Consider the following 20,098-nt stretch of genomic DNA (forward strand, 5'->3'; position numbering starts at 1 on the left):
ATTTATTATTTTTTGAATTTTATCATTTTAATCTATTTTTGAATTTTTTTAAAATTTTTTATTTTCTTAAAATTTTATTTTTTATTATATATATATATATATATATATATGAAATTTAAATTAATTTAAAAAATGCATGTAGGGTGCAAGGTGTGCCGCAGGCATAAGAGGTGCAATGCGAGCACGAGCATACTTAGCACCACACCACCATGCGAATGAAGTGAGATGGCATCACCATAGTGGGAAATGTTAATGTCATTGTGCACATTAAGGTCACAGCACCACTGCACATGCAATGTAAAGGTGCATGTTATGTGAAGGCACCGTCATGGTGGACAATGCTAATGCCACTATGCGGGCAAATATTATGGTGTCATTGTGCATGCAATATGACGGCTCCACTATGGCAGTCAATGTTAATGCCACCACATAGATGAAGGTTATGTCACCACTGTGCATGCAATATGAAGGTGCCATCACAATAGGCAATGTTAATGCCGCCGCACAAATGAATGTTATGGTGCCGCTCTACATGCAATATGAAGGCACCGCTACGGTGGGCAATGTTATTGTCGTTGCATGCATGAAGGTTATGGTGTCATTGTGCATGCAATATAAAGGCCCCACCTTAATGGGAAATGTTATTGCCACTACATGCATGAAGGTTATGCCACCACTGCACATGCAATGTGAAGGCATCGTCGTGGTGGGCAATGTTATTGCTGCTATGTGCATGAAGGTTAAGGTGTTGCTGCACATGCAATGAAAAATGTTTTACCTTGTCGTCGCCAAAACCCTTCAATAAAAATGGAAAACCATGAAAGTCTTGGGGAAGCGTGGGGTTATATAATTTACTCCCCACCCCCCTTGTGCACTGGGCTAGGTGTGCAGTGCGCACTTTGCCCCCGCGCGCACGTGTTTGAATGCATGATTTTTTAAATTTTTAAATTTTTTTTTTGACAACTCTAATACTTTTAATGCTAACAATTTTTTCCAACTCTCGAACTGTGAGTCCAAGAATTTGAAAAAAATGTAGGGGGTCCCCATTCCTAGTTAAGGAATGGGGCATGTGTTGTGGACACCACAACAACACCAAAGAAATGAACATGGGTTGGTTGGTTATATAGACAGTGATTGGGCTAGAAGTTGAGATGATAAGAAGAGCACTCCCAGTCATGTATTTCATATGGGTTTGGGTGCAATATCATAGGCATCCAAGAAGCAACCAATTATTGCTCAATCTATCAAAGGCTAAATATATAGAAAAAAATGCAGCAAAGTGTCAAGCTATTTGCATGTGAAGAATCTTGGTAGATTTGAAGGAAAAATAAGAGGATGGAACCACAATTTATTATGACAACATTTCCTCAATAGATTTGACATAAAATCTAGTGTTTCATGGAAGAAGAAAACACATTGAAATAAGGTATCATTTTATTAGAGAGATGTTTGAGAATGGTGAAATTAAAATGGAGCATTGTAAGTTTGAGCAACAACTAGCAAATATTTTCACTATGCCATTAGGTATAGAAAGTTTTGTGTGCCTAAGAAGTCTTGGCATAGTTGATTTGGATTAGTAGTGATCCTTGTTTTTTGGCTCATGACAAAAGGGGAGTGTTGGAATTTTAAATTAAATCTATTGTTCCTTGAGCCAAGTGCACACCTGCCTTGATAGGAGCCCCCAAGAAATGATTTGATTAGATTTATTTTGGGATTTCATTCCCAACTCGATTTTGACATTACATTAATTTTGGCAGGTGATTTTAAATAAAGTAGCTATTTGTGTGGGAAAGTTGTGTGGACATAAACTAGACAAAAGGAGGAAATTTTATTCATTCCATGATACAATCAATCTTTACAACAATAGGAAAGAGTGTTTTCGATATTTTTGTGCAACAACATTATTGGTGTTTAATATGTTGAGTAGTGATTGCTCCACGTCTATTTTGTGAGCTCTGAAAAGCTCTAGGTTGTTTGTATGCATCTCCAAAACTTGGATCATGCTCTAGGGTTACTTTTTTGTTTTGTTTTTGTGTTTAAATCAACATCAACCTTCACAACTCTATCCAAAGCTTTCAGGGATTTCTTTATATCAATTGTATGGGATTTTGCATATGTTCCCTAAACCTTTGGCTATATTGTCTCCATTGTAACTTTTTTTTGTGCAAATTTCAAATATTCTTGTAAGAAAAACATTCAAATGCACATACACAAAGTATAATATAATAATACTAAAAACCTTATAGTTGTTCATAGATTTGATTGTTGTAATTTTCTCTAGCAACCTTTCAAATCATATAGTGATCTAATTGTTTTTTTCTATAACTCTAAATAATAGATCATAGAAATCTCTTCTAGTTAAACCTAAACCTAGTTCACCCTAGATTCATATTGTATCCTCATTGTAGCATCAATCTAATAAGAATGAACAATCATAGGAATATCAATTAATCTTGTGAGTAATTAAGAAGAGATACAATGAAAAGAATAAATTTGATGGAAGAGAAGGATACATAAAAACAAGTAAAATTATAGTGCTTTTAAAACTTATGAACTTTTCTAAACCACCAGGTAGCAACAACCTATAAGGTGTTATCAAAATTTATGGATTGAATTGCACAAAAGTAGATCAAAATTTTTAGATCATTTCCAAGAGTCACAGATTCACATACCGTATGTGTTGTAGGACTGGAGTCAAATAATCAAAACATAATTTATAAAAGCTTAGTGATAGGACATTTTTTCAATGATTTATAGTTAAATTTTCATTTCATAGTTTCCAAAACAACATTTTTAAAAATATGTTTTGATGTTTTTGAATATTAATTATAATTCTAATTAAATTTTAATTTATTCTTTAATTGTTGTAGGTAATTGTAATAACTTTCAATTAAATTATTTTATTTCAACAAGAATTTTTGCTTTCTAAATTTATTTTAGATTTTTATTTAATATATATGTTGAAGTTTTACTTCAAATTTTAGGAAACACTAAATGCTTAATTCTTAATTTTATATTTTATAACAATGATAGTTATGTTATACAAATGAAATATATTTATTAAATATTTTATAAATGAGAAAAGATAAAGACGAAAGTTTTAAAAATCTAGTTGATAATTATATATATTTTTCTTTTTTCTTTTTTACAATATTTCTACTATAAATTTAATTTTGTTATATTTAAGCTAGCTTTAAATTAAGTTTTAAAAATTATTAAAAATCTTTTTTGTTTTCATAAAATTTTAACATTTATATAAAATAACACAACATCAATAAAATTAAATAATTACCATAAATTTAATTTTTTTATTATTAAAGTATTAATAGATATTATTAATTTTTACTTGGGATATGTTGGGTGTTCGTTTTGCATGAGGTCAACAACAGGAATCCATAGTGTAATTCCTCTCTTAAAAAGAAAATATTTTTAAGGATCCACTCCAAGGTTCAGTATTTGTCTTGCAACATACCAAAATCTGCTCAGTAGAAGATAAATGTGAGTGTTCATGAGGAGGCCTTTGCTTGTTCTAAAAACTCTTTTATCTTGGAATTGAAGTAAAATCTATTTGCTATCTCAAAATATCACACCAAAAGAACAATATTTTTGTATTTTTATGTTTTTCAATGAATGCAACTCTTCTATCTTGGAATTGAAGTAAAATATGTTTACTGTCTCAAAATATCAGACCAAAAGAACAATTATTTTGTATTTTTTTTGTTTTTCAATGAATGCAACTCTAACAATGCAGCTACTATGAGGTCCTATTCTAATAGGGGGGTTAGTAAACAAAATAATGAAACTGAAAGCAAAATGACATGAAATCAAATGACTTGATATTGAAATTCCTAAATGGACATAAGCTATAGAACACAACACACTACAAGTTAAACCTTCAAAGAAATCAGTAGAAAACCAATGAAAATAGGAGCAGGGCTTCCTAGAATCCACTGGTGCAATCGTCAGTGAGAATCTTTAACAAATCGAATGATGTTTCACTCTTCATCAAATCACAAGGCCACGAAAAGTGCACTCATGCAAGACAAAAAGCTATGTAGACACAATAAGGTGATCTCTTCTCAAGCTCGTTACATCAGTGAAATTCATATATCTGTAGCAAACACTAGAACTAAAAGATCACACAACTAGAAACAATGCAATAAACCTATGGCTCAATCACAATCTCATGAATAAAATCCACAAAAGAATGACACATTCAGGCAAGAATAACTACACTCTGAATGCTAGCACCAAAATCATAACTTTATTACATAATAATAGCAGCCCTTCTTACATTTTACAATGGGGTATTTATAAGAAATTGTCTCCTCAATTTGTGTTGAGAGTGAGAGATATCTTGATGTAATAAAATGCTTTTAAAACATTTAAAAAAACTAAATATATACAAACTAACAATCTAACTAGTGCTTAGAGGAGCTCCATCCATATTTTATTCATTAATTAGATGCATGAGTCCTTTACATGTCAAAAATAGAGAAGCATGAGAGAGAAAGTAGGAGGAAGCCATCAGTCAAATTGGAAGTGCTTGGAGGCATAAAAAATGGAAACTGGCCCTTCACTAAGCATGTGTCAAAGTAAACTTACCATCAGAATGTGCTCTTGATGCATGAAAAGTGCTATTTTTGGAACTGGTAGTCAACTATTAGTGCACCTCTGAATTGCAGAGCTGCAAACCTTGACTAGGTCAAAATCTCAAAATTTTACTAAGTGTCAAAATTGAAATTCTGGCATCTGGGTTTTGCTCATCTTTATCCTAAAGATATGTTTGGATGTTTTCCCTTGAATTTCTCTATAATCTCAGTAATCTTAGCAGTATCTAAAAGATCCAAAGCCTCATACTTGTCTTTGACCCTTTATCTATAGTTGTCCACCTCAATTTGAGTTTCTACAAAATCTTTGAGTTTGGTGTCCAACTCTAACAGTGCTTCATCTATCCTAAAGGTTTGTCTAATGTCTTCATCACTGGCTACTTCCTCTAAAGTTTTTCTAAAATTTTCCACAACTACCTCAACTGGCAATAGTTTCTCTCATTCTTCATCTTCAAAAATTTCTAAGCATGCATCACTATACAACTTTTCTACTTCCAAAATTCACTCTTGGGCTTGGTCCTTGAGCCTGTGTATCTAATCATGCAATGTTTCCATCACTTTATTTCCATCTACAATCTTTTCTATCCAATCATCTATCATTTCTAACTCCTCTCCAGTATATACATCAATCATAATGTAGTATCTTTGCCCTTTTATGGCTTGGAGAGTTTGTAAATCCTTACTCCATGCCTGTACCTCATCCATGATATTGAAGTCCTGCCTCAAAATTATCATGATCTTATCAAAATTCTCTTGTGTATCATGTAATAACTTTAGACTTCCTATGATTATAGTAATACCCCTATCCTCAAGGTTGTCTCGCTAATCCTGACAAGCTCTCAAAAATGGACTGAGCCATAAACCTTCCCCTTCTCTAAGAATGGTATTCAAAGTCTCTTGAGGGAATTCAGAATCAAGATGACTAATAACTTCAGCTAGATATCCCTTTAATATCTCAACTTGCCTTCGAAGTGTTTTGATTTCAATCTCATCCTATTCCATATGGTTGAGAACCTCCTTCACTCCCATAGTCATCATCTATCGGGATTTATCCCATGTAGGCTTTCCTAACATAATATCTTTTACTTCATAGTCCTCAAGACTAACAACTTCTGCATCTGTGCCTTCTAGAGGGTGAGCCACTTGTGCAAATAAGTCCTGGTTCTGTGTAGTAGTAATGAACACAAATGGTGTTGCATCAAGTAATGGAGAGTCAGCCTTGTTCAAAATCTCTACAATGTCACAAATATCATCCTCTGAAGCACGAAATTGATGCTTGGCACTTCTCATTAACTCCTTTCAAAACCATCTTGGGATATGTCTTTCTATAACCTTGGCTCTAGATGATGAAGGGGTGTGTTCAACTACCTTCTTCCCTCTATCGCTCTTGCTTGGAGTCTTCTATTGTAAGGATTCTTCTTTTGTAGTCTCATTTTTTGTAGATCTTGTAGTTTGATCCTCAACTTCCTTAGAAGGTTGTTGTATACATTCTACTATCTGTGCCTCTTTTTATGGTTTATCAGTAACCCTCTGTTCTGGTAGCCCTTGTAATGATAGTTCCTTCTGAACATATTCTTCTAAACTTGGAGGTGGAGGCAATACTGAAACCTTATCTACCATCATAACCTGAGGTGAAGATGGGGGAGTGAGATGAGGACCTTATGTCTCAGGTGGCATCTACATCCAATCTTGCTATTGAAGTTCACCTGTAGGGGTATCTCTGATCTTATCTCCAACTAATTCTATACCCACTGGCATGAAATCAAAATTTGGATGGAGAGAACATCATCACCTAGCTCCCTTTTCTCATTCACCCATCATTGTACTTCATCTTTCGAAGAAGAGAGTTCTACTATTTTCACTTGGGTGGGTGGTGGGGTGTTTGTGATAGTCTTCCTTCTTTCCAATTCTATGGCTTTGGCCAGTCAAGTTCTCCTTTGTAGAGGCACTTGCTCCTCCTCTTCATCTGATTCTATTTCCCCCTCATCTGATTCTTCCTCTTGAATGGTTTTAGGAATAGATGGATTAGGCACTAATCTTTTATGAACTCTTTGCCTGTTGTTCATTCTAACCTTGATTCTCTTTTGTTTCTATGGAACCATAGGAGAAGTGGCTCTCCATGCACTGGATGTCTCTATAATTTCTCCCTCTTCTTGTTGACTTGACAAAATAGGAGGCAATGGAAATTCAACCTGAATATGAGGAGCTCCACCATCTTGGGGCTCTTGGGGACTGGATTCCTATCGCTGGGAAGGGGCCTGTTCTTCAACATGCTCTACCTAAAACCTCTGAGGAGAGGCTCTCTTCCTCTTTCCCTTGTTCTCTAAATGATGGTAATATCCCACTAGATGATCTAGCTGGTAGGCTATTTCTAGCTTGATAGGAGACTAGAGCGCAAAGATAGGAACTGTGACTTTCTTTCCCTTTCCCCTTTCTAGGTGAACATGTGCATGGAATATCACTGTATCTAGAATTGGATCAAGTGGAAAGGGTTTCTTGATCCAAATCTTTGTCATTCTGATGGCATGTCTTACTTGATGATTAATATCATCTCCTTCCTCTCTATCAATTTCTACATTCAGAATGGGCCTCTTGCCAACTTTATCTATATTGAATAGGGGATCTAGTAGCTTCTATGAGTCTTATAGCCTTATCTCATCTGGGATGGTCAAATGGAGAGCCTTCTCTATTAAATACAAAGTCATTCTACAATAGTCTCTAATACAAACATCGTAGTCATTTGTGGCATTCATCTAATGATCTTCAATGTCATCCTCGTGGTAGAACTCTTTTCTTGCTAGGTTTTCCACTTTACCAACATTGTCAAAGAATAGCCAGGGAGAGTTATATTATTCAAAAGGATAATTATCCCATTCCCACTCAAAAGTCAGGATATCCTGCTTTCTCTTTATTTGGTATGCTCCTATTACAAAAAGCCAATCCCAACAAGGCCTCCATTGTCTTTTGATCCTCTCATAAGCTAACTCAATCTACCAAGATATTTCCATCAGAACCAACTTGTCACTTGGGTACCTTGGGAGTTTCTTTGGATTGATAGATGCACCACCAACTCGAATGTATGTGAATGTCTAAAACTAGATGAAATATGCAACAAGAGCTATGATCTGCATCTTGTCTTCATTGGACAACCTCTTCCCATAATCCCCTTCAATGAATTGAATGATGGCAAAGATAAAGGCATCGTTCATAATTCTATACTCCTTGCTCTATGGTGAGAGCTTCTTCTTCACTAGTTGAGGATAAACTATATACAGCCATGCATTAGGGTCCTTCATACTGCCCTTCTTGTACAACCCAGGATAGTTGGTTGCCCTTGCTACAAGTAGATACACCACATAAGAAGTCATATAGAACTTCTTCTTGTGCTTTATTGTCCACAACTGGTCAAACAAGTTCTCACTAAGTGTGGTAGCCCAATCCAGTGGCATCTTTGCATGTCTGATGGTCTCAATGAAGTTGACCATGAATGGAGTGAGATGACCCATTGTAGGCAATCCCATAACTCTACTTAGGACAATGATTGAATATTTGATGTCATCCTTCATGTATCCTCGGGTCATATCAACTTTGCTGATTGTCTTCCCCCAAGGTGGCTTCTCAATGAAGTATGAGGAATATATGATGTCGATGGCCTCCTAGTAATGATCTTTATGCCACCTCTCAGTTGCTTCATATGAAAGTTTGATGAACTGATTGGCTCTGGGTAGATGAAAAACCCTCTTGAGATTATAAATTTGTAGATCGAAGATCACTTCTCCAGTAATGCTCTTTACCACCCTTTCATCAAGAATGAAATGCCGAGATAGGGTCATAATCAATTCAGCTAATTGCACGATCTCGGGATGTGATGCTACATTTACTAATCCAGAATGGATTAGGGTAGATCTCAAGGATGACCTTTTGGTTGAATTGTTAAAAAATCTCAAGAACTCTCCCAAGTCTGTGTGTCTGAGGTCTATGTCTTTGATCTCAAAGTACTCATCGTGTAACCATGTTTTTGGGGTTATACCTTGGAACTTGTAAACAACTGGTTGTACTGCTAATCCAGATGTGGATGCCATTTGATTATATTACTTGCACATCATGGGAAAAAGAAAACATGATTAATTATTGGATATCAAAAAAATTTTAAAAAGGAAAAAAAAATCACCCTTAGGGACTTTTTTTTTTTTTTAAAAATTAATTTAAAAAAAAAAAAAAAGGTTGACAAAGTGGGCGCAGGTGCGAAGGTTTTTTTGAGGGCATGGGTGCCTTATGCGTGCCCAAAAAGGGGCATGAGTGACACTACCATGCAATTTTTGCATGGCCCAAAGGGGTGCGCATTGCGTCGCGTGAGCGGCACCGAGTGGGCACTGCACACACACCCGAATAGGGTGCGTGCGGTGCCACGCTATGCACCCAAAAAGGGTGCACGAGTGGTTCTTTCATCTAAGCATTGCATGTTCCACGTGAGTGGCACTGAGTAGGAACCAAGTGTGCCCAAAAGGGCATTTCTTGTAGTGTCGTAGCAGCGCAACACACAAGCGCAGTGCACGTGCGCCCAAAAAGGCACTATGCACTGCCTTCCATGCACATGCCATGCGTGCGTGCACTTAGCTGAAAAAAAATGAGGGAGGGGGTGTATGCATATCTCTCCCTCCATTCTCTTGCTACAAAAAAAATGAGCAAAACAAAGGGGGAGGGAGGGTTTTATAACCCTCTCTCTTTTACAAAGTCCATCACGCCTCGATGTGCGGGTGTGCGAGATTTTTTTTTTTTAATCTCTAAAATTATAACTATAATACTAATTTCTTCTCCTGACTCTCAAAAAATGAATCTAGGAGTCAAAAAAAGTAGGGAGTCCCCATTCCTAGTAAGGAATGGGGCGTGTATTGTGGACACCACAATAGGACACAAGCCAAGGTTAACATGCTCTATTTTGGGAAGATTCATGAGATGAGTTTCCTCAACCTGATAGCCTTGAATTACCAACTAATATTAAAAATACCCTAATAAATTGGTAGGGACATCATGTAAGTGACTACAAATATATTATTAATGATGACCAACATGGAGGTTGGAAGTGTAAATCCATTAAAGAGACAAATCTGTCAACTTATGAAAAACAAATTTATGAATAGTTTCTAGAAAATAGACAATTTAATCACAAAGATGGGAGGGATGTAAATTAATTTGGGGTGTCTTCAAGAGTAGGAAATATAGTTTCGAAAGAGGATATGAAATGATAATTAACTCTCATCAATGGGAAAATATAGATATTTCCCTCAATCTTTGTTGGGATGCATCGTGTCTTCCCAAGGTAGGATTATTTCTTTGGACAACTTTGCAAAAGAGAAACCTAATAGCTAATAGGTTTAAAAATATGGATTTTGAGGGGCCTTCAAGAAGTTATTTATGTTAAAATGAATCTAAAATGATTGAGTAGTTGTTGTTCCAATACCCCTTTGTTAGAAAATGTTGTGTATGGTTATGCCAAAAACTTAATTGGCTAATGGCTTTTCCCATCAACTTAAGGAATTTTCTAAATAGTTGGCCCAAACATGGATTTTCTAGGGTCTACAATATTTTATGTAAAATTTCTCCATCCATACTTCTATGGAAAATATGTATGGAGAGTAATAAAAGAATATTTTCTAACACAAGTTTGGATTTAACCTCATTTCTCAATAAAGTAGAAGTATGCATTATAGAGGTACATAATAATAACCTCATAAATTGTCATAAGGAAAAATATTCTTTCTATGAATGGGCTGCAAAAGTGCACAAAAATTGGTTTAAACTTATTAACCACCTTTGATCTACTCAAAAGAAAATAAATAAGCTAGGGCAAATTGGAAATGGGAACCCCCTCCAGTAGGTTGGGCAAAACTTAATTTTGACAAGGCATCAAGAGACAATCCAAGTCCTACTAAATTACGATGTATTATACATTATGGAAGAGGTTCTTGGATAATTAAACAAGCCAAGCCCTTAGGGGTGCTCTTTAGTAGAATTAGAGGCCTTGATCAAAGGTCTAAACCTTAGCTTGGAAATGAACATTAGAAAGTTAGTCATTGAAAGGGATTTACAAATTATTCTAAATGCTTTAAGGAAAAGAAGTTCTCCTAATTGGATATTAAATTCCAAACTTGAATGTGCATTAAATATAGTTAGGGACAACATTAAGAAACCTCTCCCAAGAAAATTATGTAAAATACTAGCGAATTCAACATTAAATGTGTAGGAAAAAATTCTAATTGAGGATGATTTTTTTGGTTCAAGGCAAAGGAGAAAATTATTTTCTATTGATGAAACTTTCCTTTCTGTATCAAAAATGAATAATAATTGTGGCAAATTAATTTTTGGTAATAAATATTTTTGTAATGTAAGAGGTGAATTAGTTGTTTCATATAGTGCAAAATATTAATACAGTTGGCTAATCTATCTATTGCTACACATGGAGTATTTAATTTTTTGATCAATTTATAGTCATAGGTGGTCCATGACCCACATGCCAAGTGTACACTATATAATGTACTTGTATTCTATCAATCCATTAAGATTCAATTAATAATATGTCCTTTTCTATTGTGAACATGGTCATCATCACTTTTTATGTTATCATTTTATGGTGAAAGGAATTGATCTAGACCATCAATGTAAGATAAATCAATGGTCCCAACTCTATTTTGGGCCTGATTTTAAATGTTATAACTTAAAGTCTAATTCTTCCCAAAATTTGGACACATGTCCCAAAGTCAAAAATATAAAATAGTTGGCTAAATGAGGTTAGTTGGAGATAAGTGTCAGTAAAATGGTAAACAATGCTCAACCCAAGAAAAAATATAATTTTATTGTAAGGGAAAAATAACATTGCCTGATCAGAAAACATTAGAGAAAGGTTGGTGATAACTCTTTCCTAAATATAGATTACATTGGTGATTGGACTAATATTTAGGACCAATTACATGTAAACTAATGAGTGATTAGCCTAGGATTTGGACTCAAATTGCTTAATATCTCAGTGATGTGGTTGACCCCATATGTAGGTTTTATTTGCCAAATGATAATTTCTTGAAGAGACAGAATCACTGATTGTTGAAGATTTGCCACTAAAAAATTACTAAATATAGTTGATAAATTTGAAGAAATTATTATTAAATATATATGTATGTATATATACATATATCTTTATACATACATACATACATACATACATACATACATACATACATACATACATACATATATATATATATATATATATATATATATATATATATATATATATATATATATATATATATATATATATATATATATATGGTATGCCAAAAAGTGGTGATGTGAAAAATATGTATTTTTTAAACATCTAAAAGCATTTCAAAATGAAATTTGACTTTTTCCCCACCCATCTTGATACCATATCAAAAATGTAATACCTTGCCTTATCGGGTACCTGATTTGAGAACAAGTACCCAATTTGAGAATGGGTATTTGATTTGAGAATGGGTATCCAATTTAAGAATGGGCACCCAATTTTATTCACTAAACTCAAAGGGGGGGACTAATTTTTTATTTACATTTCTTGGAAAACTTTAGAATAACTTGGGGGGGTGAATCAGTTATCTAAGTTCTAGATGTATAAATTAAACTTTTCACAGCTTAGTGAACCCATAAAACATTTATCATCATGCATGCATCCATAAGATTTTGAAATCACTCAAATCTTGTAGGTTACTATTAAATCAACTTGCAAAAATGTAAACATGAAAGATAATAGATTCAACAACACACTTGACATAATGATTTACATGGAAACTCAATTTGGGAAAAACCACCAGTAACATGCTACTCTTTTTCACTCTTTTGAAGTGATGCCCTATGAAAGGCCAACCCTATTAAAGGTTACAATACACACTATTAACCTTGTTAAAGGATTTCAATCACCCTATTAGGAGTGAGCTTTGTTAGAGGACTTTAGACCATTCACTTGGAATGTCACCTGATTAAAGGACTTACCAATAATTTTTAGGTCAACCTTAATCCAAAGGATTTACCCTACACTGATACAATTATTAGAGAGTAACAGTAAGGCTTGATCTAATAACAACTTACAACTCCGTTTGCAAATTATAAATCTTTGTTCTAGTCCTCCATTCTACTTGACCTTCACACATTTAATCTCTGATAGCTTGTTCACCCTTCAAGTATTCATATCTTTAAGCCTTCTTTCTTAACATTCCAATGCAAACTTTTCTCTTAGGTCACTAGATGAACCAAAACCCTTGACTCCTTGTCTTCCTTAGATTCTTGCACATGACAACTCTTTCATCAGACTAGCTATTCCTATAAGTAGAAAATTAAGATCTTTTGCCACTCATTCTCCATTGCCCAATTTAGGGTTAGGACATATTAGGTAGGATACATTGAATCTACCCCATATTTCATATCTTGTATAGAAACTTCTCCTTAAATCTTCTTTGAATTCACCTCAAAATGGTTTACCTCGAATTCTATACCACTAGGTCATCAATCTTATCTTCTACCCAGTTCACACAATACAAGTAAACAAACTTGTCAGCTCAAATCTATCAAATTCATGATATTTCAAATAATGCAGCCACTTGGCATTATCTTACTTCTGATGCTCGACACATACTGCGATGCTCGTTAACCTATGTGGAATCACTTGGTACAAATTAAATTTTATTGGTACTCAACATCAACTAAACTTTACTTGGCATCCACTATATTTCTTGACATACACTAGAATAGACTTTTATTGGGCTTCAATTTATTTTTTGCTTGGCTTGCATTGACTTTGCTTGGCACCTACTATCCACCTGGTCAAGCTTGGCAGACAAACTTTGTTTAACTTCTTCTTCTATACTTTCTTAGTGTAACCAATCTTTGTAACCTTAAGTAGATTATCAATACATCATGTTATCACTATCTTAACTGATTCTTGTACTCCTTTTCATATCATGACTAAAATCCTCTTCATCAATCAGATAAGTGATATTACTTAAATCATATAAGTAGTTGTCTTACCAGAAAATAATAGTTTTGACATCAGTGATAAAATAATGATTGAAGCATATTGATCATACTTGTATCAATATGTTCTCAAAAATCTCCTTCTTCAATAATCTTCTTCAATCTATTCTCAATAATCTCCCTCTTTGGCATTGATGGCAAACCAAACTGATCAACCAAACTGACTATGTTAAAATAGTAAGACCAATCAAAATACCAAAAAGAAAATAATTCCTTGTATTGAAATCTCTCCCTCTATCAGCAACTTCCATCTTCTGAATAGGTTACAAAACTCTTCCTTATAATTCCCTCTGAATTCTTCTTATATCTCCCTCTTGCTAGGTAGATGTATAGGATTTCTCCTCTTTGTTAAATCTCCAAACTCTTGTATAACTCCTGATCAATAACTATCTCCCTCTTTCTTGTATTTTCCTTGATCAGTAACTATCTCCCTCTTTGACAACGATGCCAAAGACTTGTCATCTTATCATGTAGATATAAACTTCTTTAGTTTTTTTAGCTTCTTCCTTTGTCACCTTGCTTCTAACTAATTTTTAGTGTCAGTTCTTTGATTACTTTAGGAAACTCCTAAAGTAAGATCCTCTGCATCAATTTGTAATATATGAAAATCAGCTTGTTTGATGCAAGGCACTCCTTTTGTTACTTAGATAGCCTTTGATAGGGGTATCACCCCTAGTTTACCTCTTAGATACTCATGAGCATCCTTAGGTAATGCTTTTTTGAAGATATTAGAAATTTGTTCTTTTGTGTTAACATATTCCATCTTCACCTCTTTACCTTGAATTAATTCTCTAAGTAATGATACTTTATTGCAATGTGATTAGTATTTGTGTGCATAACAAGATTTTTTGTTATGTTTATAGCACTTGTATTATCTCAAAAAAGTGTCACTAGTTCTCTAATCTTCTTCTTCATACCTTTGAGTAGTTATTTGATCCATGCAATGTTTGTACAATTTATAGTAGCAACAACATATTCATCTTCAATAGTAGATTGTGAGGTGCAATTTTGTTTCTTGCTAGTCCATGTGACCAACCTCTTGCCTAAGAAAAATTCTCCTCCACTAGTGCTCTTTCTGTCATCAATGTTTCTAGCCTATTCAACATCAGTATAGGCTCTTAAGTCAAATTTCTCTTTTTTCTTATAGTATAGACCATACTCCTCTATTCCTTTCAGATATCTCATTATTCTATTTACAACCATCAAATGATTTTCCCTAGGATTAGCAGAGAATCTTATAACTATCCCTATAGATAATGTAATGTGAGATTTGCTATGTAGTACATATTGTAATTTTCCTATCATAGACTTGTATAATGTTTGATTCACCTCAGCTGAATCATCATTCTTTGACAATTTGTGTCATATTACCATAGGTGTACTTACTAGTTTGTTATCCTCGAGTCCAAAAGTTTTCAATATTTCTTTGACATAGTTTGACTGAGTGATGTATATACCATATTTCATTTGATATAGTTGTAAACCCACAAAGAACTTAATCTTTTCAAACATAGACATTTCAAATTCTTGTTTCATTTCATTTGCAAAAGCATTACATAAAGCATCTTGACCTCCAAATATGATATCATCAACAAAAATTTAAGATAACCAAATACCTTTGCCTTTTTCTGTCTTCATGTAAAAAATTTTGTTATCACTAGTTTTTTGAAATCCAATCTTCACAAAATACTTATGAAGTCTCTCATACCATGTTATTGGTGCTTGTTTCAAATCATATAGAGCTTTGTGTAATCTACATACCATGTTCTTGTTGTTAACATCAACAAAACCTTCTGGCTATTCTATGTAGACTTCTTCCTCTAATATGTCATTCAAAAATAAAGATTTAACATCCATTTGATAAACTTTAAAACATTTGTATGCAGAATAAGCAAGTAGAGTTCTTACTCCTTCCAATCTAGCAATAGGGGAAAATGTCTCTCTATAGTCAATTCATTCTTCTTGTGCATATCCTTTGAAAAATAACCTTGCCTTGTTCCTTGTGACTTCACCATTTTTATATAGCTTGATTATGAATACCCACTTGGTACCAATCACATTTTTGTCTTCTGGTCTAGGAACAAAAGTCCATTTTATTTTTTTCAATTTGTTCAATCTCTTCTTCCATGGCTTTACTCTAGTCCATATCTTCTACTGCATCTCTTATTGATTTGGGTTCCTTCATTCTTTGTAAGGATGTATCATTTCTCAATCTATTTCTTGTCATTGGTCTAGCATCTTTATCTCCTATAATTTGTGCATAGAATGATGTTTCTTGATTTATGTAGATAGTCATGGTTTAGCTCTAGTTTCTTCATTCAATCTTTCAACTTCAGAATCATTGTGTATGTCTCTATTAGGTAGCTCAGCATCTCCACTAATCTTAGAATCAGAATGTGCTTCAACTTCATTCTATAACTTAGAACGTGAATGTGGCTCAATTCCTAAAGGCAACTTGGCATTCATAGTATGTGACTCGGCAATCATTGAAACTTGATGTTGGTTTGTAACTTGATTTGTAGCATCTTCTTTAGCAGGCATACCTGCATAAGAGTATACAAATGATTTGTATGCTTCTAGTTCTTTCATAAGTTCACCCTCATATACTTCTATATATTCATCAAAAGTTACATTTGCACTTGCCATAACTTTGTTAGTGTTAGTATTTAAACACTTTATAAGCTTTACTTCTTGTGAAATATCCTAAGAATATACCTTCTTCACCTTTTTCTTCTAGTATACCATTTCTAAAGTCTTTAAGAATGTAGCATTTTCTTCCAAATATCTTGAATTATTTTACATTAGGTGAGTATCCATACCATAGTTAAAAAGGTGTTGAATAAGTACTTTTCTTGACTTGTACATGGTTCAAGGTATAGATAGTTGTGCTTACAGCTTCTTTCCAATATTTCAAAGAAACATTTTTCTCCATCATGAGTGTTCTAGCACAGTCCATTATGGATTTGTTCTTTCTTTCAGAAATTCCATTTTGCAGAGGGGTTCTAGGGGTAGATGTCTATCTTTTAATTCCTCTATCATTATAGAACATCTCAAACTCATTTGATGTAAATTCTCCTCCTCTGTTAGATCTCAAAAACTACACACTTTTATTTGTTTCCTTCTCAAGTCATGATAAGTACCACTTAAACACTTGGAAAGCATCAGATTTCTATTTCATAAACATAACTGTCATCATTCTAGAATAATCATCAAAGAACAACATAATATACTTATCTCCTTTATATATTTGTACTTCAATTGGTCCACACAAGTCAATATCTCTAGTATTTCTTTAGAAGTATGAGCTTTATTCTTAAAGCTTGACTTTTTCATTTTGCCTAGCTGACATTGTTTACACATTATATTAATAGGCTTCTTGGACTCAGGCAAACCTCCAACTTTTCTCATGCTATTGATAAAAACTAGGATATCAAAATTAACATGACATAAATTTTTGTGCGATAGCCATATATAGCCAAATTTTACTACTAGACAAGTAGCATCCTCTATATTAAGATAGAACAGATTACTCCTAGTTTGATCACCCTTTCCAATTAGTTTTCTATTTGTATCATATATCTTAGCAATCTTGCTTTCAAACTCAACCTTACATCCTAAATTATTTAGTTGTGACACACTCAAGAGATTATACTTAAGTCCTTCAACATAGTAAGCATTTTCATGTAAAATCTTATCTATGAGTTTGATAGAACCTTTTCCTTTTATCAAACATGGTGCATTAGTACCAAATCTTACACTATTTTGATCATAACAATTCAAGATAATGAACTTACTTTTGTCTCTAGTCATGTGATGTGAATACCCACTATCAATGATCTATCTATCATTTTTGTTCACACAATTTACAAGTGCATTTTCCTCTCTTGATCTTATATTGGTTTTGACAATTAAGTGTCAACACACTTAACCAATTCTTAAGTTGATGCCGAGTATAATATAGAAGCCGAGCTACAGTGTGTGTCAAGCTAGAGATTCAATAAGTGCCAAGTGAACTTCAGGTGCTAGGCAAAGTTCAATTGCCAAGTGGTAAGTGATGCCAAGTCACTATAGGTGCTAAGCAAAGTATAGATGTTGAGAAAAATAGAATTACTATAGGAGTCAAGTGAAATAGAATCCCTGTATGTGTCGAGCATCAACAACTTGTAAGTGTCGAGTAAAACAAAATCAATGTATGAGTTTGTATCTTCACAAACTCATATGTAAACCATTTTTGAGTTGACTCAGGATGGATCTCAAAGGATCTTGAAGCTAAGATCGAATATTTTACATTACCTATGTAATTGGCATGCAACCAATAGGAAAAGTGAAAGAAATGAGTAGGAAAAGGTGAATGAATATTGATCATAGATTCATACCTAACCCTAAGTATTCAAAGTCTTTAAAAGGAGAGAAAAACCCCATTGTATATGCGCATGTGAGAAGTGTATGGGTGAATTACAATGAAGTTCATAGGGGTGTTTAAAGACTTAGAAGGAAGAGTATAATTGTAGAATCTAGTTGCTTAGAATAGAGCATCAAAATTTCAAGGAGAGACATATTAGATCAAGCAAGGATCAGAATAGACAAAGTAGAACAAGGATCTAGAATTATCAATTGAAGATTTCAAGTCATCAAGTCAAGACTTTCTAATACTCTCTAGCCATTTTATTAGGAATGAAAATCTTATGATGATAGGTTGGTCTAATAGCCATGTTGTAAGCCTTTAGACAAGGTTCTAAATCCTTTAACAAAGTAACATTCCAAGTGAGTGTTTGTAAATCCTTTAACTAGGTCACTTTTAACAAGGTGTAAAGTCTTTAATAGGATAGGCCTTTCACAGGGCAGACCATTGGAAGTGGTCAAAACTTTGTAACCTTAAACAATTACATATTACTATAGTGATACTTTGTGGGTTTCATCCCCACCCTAGTTTTACCTTCTCATTTTGGAGGGTTTCTAGGTTACCAAATCTTGTGTTATCCATTTTCATGCATGTCTTTACTTTCATGTTTATTAGATGAATTAGATGCATGTGAATAATTTCAGCTAAAAAAAGGTTAAATATAGTTACTTCTAATTCACCCCTCCCCCCGCTTAGAAGTAAATCTTCCCACTTGTAAATTCCAACAATTGGTATTAGAGCGAAGGTTCTCACAAGGAGAAGCCTTACAACTTGGAGAAAAGATCTAGAAATGGAAGTCTACAAACTTGGGAAGATCATAGAGAATTAGGCAATTGATATACAAATTGCTCTACACACTTTGGAAGAAGCAAGAGAAGAATTGAGAAAGTCTTTAAAGAGAAGAAGAGAGATTTCCATAGCTGAGAATGATGCACAATACAAGGATATTGACACCTCAAAATTGTTTTCAAATGGAGATTCCAAAGAGTTTGATGTAGAAATAGTAGACCTAATGGAGAAGAATAGAGCTCAAGTAGAAGAAATCAGAACTCTCAAGATTGAACAAGAATCACAAGCCATGATGCTTTCTGAAGTGACTGAATAGAAGAAAAGAGTCATTGAAGATAAGGTTATGCTAGGAGAAGACAAGAGAAACCTTTCCAATATATTGGAAGAAAAGTCAATTGAGCTTGCAAGAATTTTAAACATGCAACTAAACACCCTAAGTTAGATGATGAATGCACACCATGAACTAAATGTCAAAGATATTGAGATCTCTGCACTGAAGATGCAAAATGAACAATTGCAAAATGATTTGAAAAGAGACAAGGAAATTGTAGAGAGCTTCAACAAACCTAATGAGGCTATTAAGTACTTCAAGCAACTATTAAAATCACCATGGGCTAGCAATGATACTTCAAGACTAGGATACACCAGCACTAAAAAAGGAGAGTAATCTAAGACTGCAGAAGAAAGAAGTAACAAAGGTAAGAACACTAAACCTACTTGTCATTTCTGTGGTAAAAAGGGACATACCTGTAATTTATGTAGGAGCAAGAATGCCCATCAACATGACAAACCTAAGAATGTGAGTCACTATCATAAGTGAAACAAATAAGGACATCAAGCACATGACCGTAGGACTAGGACTATCAGAACACCAAGATTTGAAGGTCATTGCTACAATTGTAAGAAGTATGGACATGGAGCTTTTGAGTGTAGATTAAAGCCTATGTGGACACCTAATCAGCTAGCAAGAGGAAATAACCATGGACATCATTACAATTGGGACTACAACACTAGGTATAACTATCATTACTGTCAAGAATATGGACAAATTCCTAAAAATTGCATAAGAACACATTTCAAAGGAAAATATAGTAGATGGTTGAGTCAAACTACATGCTTTAGTTGTTTGAAAACTAGTCATATTAGCAAGAATTTCCCAACAAGGTCAGAGGAACCCAACTTAGAGTTCAACAAAGGAAAAGAAAAGGTAGATGTTGAACACATCAAAGGAGAAATG

The sequence above is a fragment of the Cupressus sempervirens genome, chromosome 2 (genome assembly GCF_028749045.1).
Source record: "Cupressus sempervirens isolate cs-2001-9-10 chromosome 2, ASM2874904v1, whole genome shotgun sequence".
In the NCBI taxonomy this organism is placed as follows: Eukaryota; Viridiplantae; Streptophyta; class Pinopsida; order Cupressales; family Cupressaceae; genus Cupressus; species Cupressus sempervirens.